The following is a 3,913-nucleotide window of genomic DNA, read 5'->3' as shown; positions in this document are numbered from 1 at the left end:
GACACTCTCTTTTTTCTGTTCTAACGGTCATGGCCTTTCTCCATGGAGATATTTTCTTGCCAGTCACTTCCTTTACCTTAGTTGGAGCAATGGCATCTATAACATTTTGAATTTTTGAATTAAAATGATCTACTAGCTCATTTACTGAGATGTTAGCAGGGGCAAGTGTGGATGAAAAATTATGAGTAAACATTTCCCTAGTGTTTTCAGTTCAATATCGCTTTGTGGTTACCTCTTTCTGAACATTTTTGTGAACAGAAATAGAGCTCTCAAAGAAAACACAGGAATGATCAGAGAGTGCAACATCAGTCACCACAACCTTTGAGATATTCAGACCCTTTGAGATAATTAAGTCCATAGTGTGCCCCTTATTGTGCGTGGGCTCCGCCACATGCTGAGTCAGTCCATAGTTATCAAGAACACAAAACAGTTCTTTAGCCCCTCTGTCCTGGGGGTTGTCAACATAGATGTTAAAATCACCAACAATGACTAGACGGTCAAAGTCAATACACACTATAGACAGCAGTCCAGTAAAATCATCAAAAAAGCTTGCACAGTATTTGGGTGGTCTATAGATATTTAGGAACAGAGCTCGAGAGGAGCATTTCAGCTGAAGGGCCACATATTCAAAAGAAGCAAAGTCCCCATAAGATGCCTTCCTGCATTGAATGGAATCATTGAACAAAATAGCAACTCCACCCCCTTTCTTATGCATTCTTTCCTGACTCATAAAACTAAAGTTGGGAGGGGTTGATTCGATAAGAACAGCTGCACTGTTATTTTGTTCAATCCAAGTTTCCGTTAAAAACATAAAATTGAGATTGTGCTCAGTGATGAAATCATTGATTCAAAAATGTTTTTCCTGCCAAAGACCTGACATTTAATAAAGCTAGTTTAAGTTTTTTAAATACACTATCAGTAAGATTTTTTGTGACAAGCTGTGGCTGACATGGAATCACTGCTAAATTTGATAACCTCACACAAACGTTTGAGCACTTCCTGTTTCTAAACTGATTCACCGCTCTTAATCTATTACCTATCAACACAGATATCGGCAAAGTTACTGGCAGGCAGGGCCCCGGCATGTCCTGGAAAGAGTTGAGAGTGCCATACGCCCTTGAGCCTGGACCCAGCACATATCAGTAAGAGTTTGTTGCGTTTTGTACACACACATCCTTATCAGGCTTCGGAGACTGCAGATGCTTTCTTGAAGGGAGGGGAGGTGGTTGACGTAGGCACGGTGATGAAGACGGGGGAGATGGTGCACGTCTCTGCTTCGGTGATTTTGGTGGGCGTTGTGGAAGGGCGGGGGTAAAGGACATGCTGCCAGGGGGGGGAGGTGGTTGACGTAGGCTTGTCTTCGGTGATTTTGGTGGGCGTCATTGAGGGGCGGGGGTAAAGGACATGCTGCCAACCCTGCATATTGCCTTCATGCGGTCATCGAACTCCAGGGGGGAGGGCGAGGGTGAAAGGGTGAGCGGAGAGTAGAGAGAGCTGGGGGATGAATGAAGAGTATCCTCAAAGGCGTTGACAGGGGGGGTGACGGGCAGTGGAGACTCCTCCATTTGTGTCATAGGTCTCCCATAATCAGAACATTCCTCAGGCGGGTGCAGTGATACTTCTTCAGGGTTTTCTGCGCGATGTGTTGTGTCTTTCTCCTGTTTTGATTCCTCTTGCCGCTTGTCCTTGGCAGAGGGAACAGATTGATGACGCAGGCAGTTGAATATGTTAGAGATAAACAATTTCACTCCTGACTTGTTCAGGCAAACTCCATCTGCCTTAAAAAGATGTCTGCGATCCCAGAAAAAGTTAAAATTGTCAATAAAATGGACAGAATGGTCAGTGCAGGCAGCGGAAAGCCACGTGTTCAATGCAAACAGTCTGCTGAATCTCTCCACTCCTCTTCTGACTGGAGGTAGAGGGCCACTGATGAACACCTCCGCATTTAGAGAGCTGACAGTTTCCAACAGACATTTAAAGTATTTTTTCAGCGCTTCTGACTGTTGTTTCACAACATCATTTGTTCCAATATGTAGTACCACATTCTTCACAGTTGGATGTTCAGCCCCAATATGCAGGATCTTCTCAGCCAAGTCAGAGACCATATCCTTGGGAAAACAGAGTACTTTGGTGTTGTTCTTACTACACAGACCTTTTACATCTCTTACAGCAGAGTCACCCACAATCAGAGTTTCAGGCCCAGTCGTTAGCTTTCCCTCTAGCCTTTTACTTTTGGAGTAGCTATTGGTCCTTACCCTGCTGTGTGAAGAGGACAGGTTATCCAGGTCATCAGAAAGAGATCTCCGGTTCTCGGTCAGCGGAGCGTATCTGTTCTGGATTGGCACACTTGGTGGTTTAGGAGGATTGTTTGTAGTTCTCCCTTTAGCAGCTGTCCACGGCTGTTTCCTAGTATGAATAGGGGTTGAAGAGGCACTCTTCCTGGGTGATAACAATGCAGGCCAGCCGGTCGCATCACAGATTTCAGAGCGCTGGACTCTGCCTGTTATTCGTCCTCCCAGATCCCATGGAAATGATTTACTCTTAGGCTTTGCACCCAGAGAGTTCCAGGGAGGACTACCACTTGTAGATTTATTACCCAGTACACAGCCCTCCTGTTCCTTGGAAACCTTGTAGCTGCTAACTAGCTGTGAGTTAGCATACCCTTTTCCATTATTTTGCAACACTGGTAAAGTGGTGTTATTCCCACAACATAGTCCATTCACTTCCACGTTAACTTCCAACCGTTGCATTTTCATTTCCAACACAGCCATCTTCTGTAGAAGTTTGTGGAAGTCATCTGTAGAGAATGGAGGCATTTTGCTACCAACTAGCTTAAGCTAAATAGCATGCAGTACCAGGCTTTAGCTGTTGCTAGGCCACGCTACTGTAAGACTGAGGTCGTTGTAAAAATGTTGAAATATGGCTGAAACCCTCCGTCTATTTACGAAGAATAACTGTCCCAGTGATAAGTTAATGTCCAGGAGCCGCTGCTCGAAGTTTTCAGAGAATAAGAATAGGAAAATCAGCATAAAAAGTAAGCAGAGGCAAGAGCAAGCAGAAAAGCGTCTGCACTGTAAGAAAGATAAGACTTAAGAGCAGGCGGGAGTTAGACTCTGACGTCACTGTCGAGACGTTAGTGGCCGACTCCGCCTAGTAAGGGCTTCTCGGCAACTCTGCAGAATCCTATGGGTGACGTCACGGACCCTACGTCCATTTATATATACAGTCTATGGTCCCAACAGCATTGCTCATACTGTGGTGTCCCTGAAAACGAACAAAAATTCAGAAAATGTGCATCGTGTAAAGAAGACATTTACTGCTCTAAAACCTGTCAACCTTGTATTTTGATTATCATTTGATGCAAAACACTTGAGTAAATGTCATCGTGATGAAACACCATTTTCACTCTTGTGATCATTTCTCCCCATCTGAAAAGAAAGGGGCGTAACACAAGCTGGCTAGTTAACGTTAGCTACTTATTTAACAAGCTAACGAGGGAATCTAAGCTATCTAACAAGCTAGAAATAAAGCTAACTATCTAACTAGGGTTAGTTATATATCTAACTAGTTATCTAGCTAACGTGAGTTACCTATTTAACAACCTGGCTCTTGAACATTACACTCTGATCCATCTAGCTAGCAGAAATTAGCAATCTAACTAGCCAGCTAGCTAGCGTGAGCTTTCTTTATAACTAGCTATTTATCTCCAAATTGGTGGCTTTTTATAATTATATCATAACTGTTAATACGCTATGGTTGCATTTCAGTGCAGACCTGTCTGTACTGCTCTTGTAGTCACTGTTATAATAACATTGCCGACATGCTTTTTATACGTCGACCAGCAGCTGACACAGCTCCAAACATTGGTGCAAATTAGGTGGATAAATAACTCACATACTGATAATCCATATGG

This window comes from Trematomus bernacchii, unplaced genomic scaffold (assembly GCF_902827165.1).
Source record: "Trematomus bernacchii unplaced genomic scaffold, fTreBer1.1, whole genome shotgun sequence".
In the NCBI taxonomy this organism is placed as follows: Eukaryota; Metazoa; Chordata; class Actinopteri; order Perciformes; family Nototheniidae; genus Trematomus; species Trematomus bernacchii.
This window is presented reverse-complemented; position numbering follows the sequence as displayed.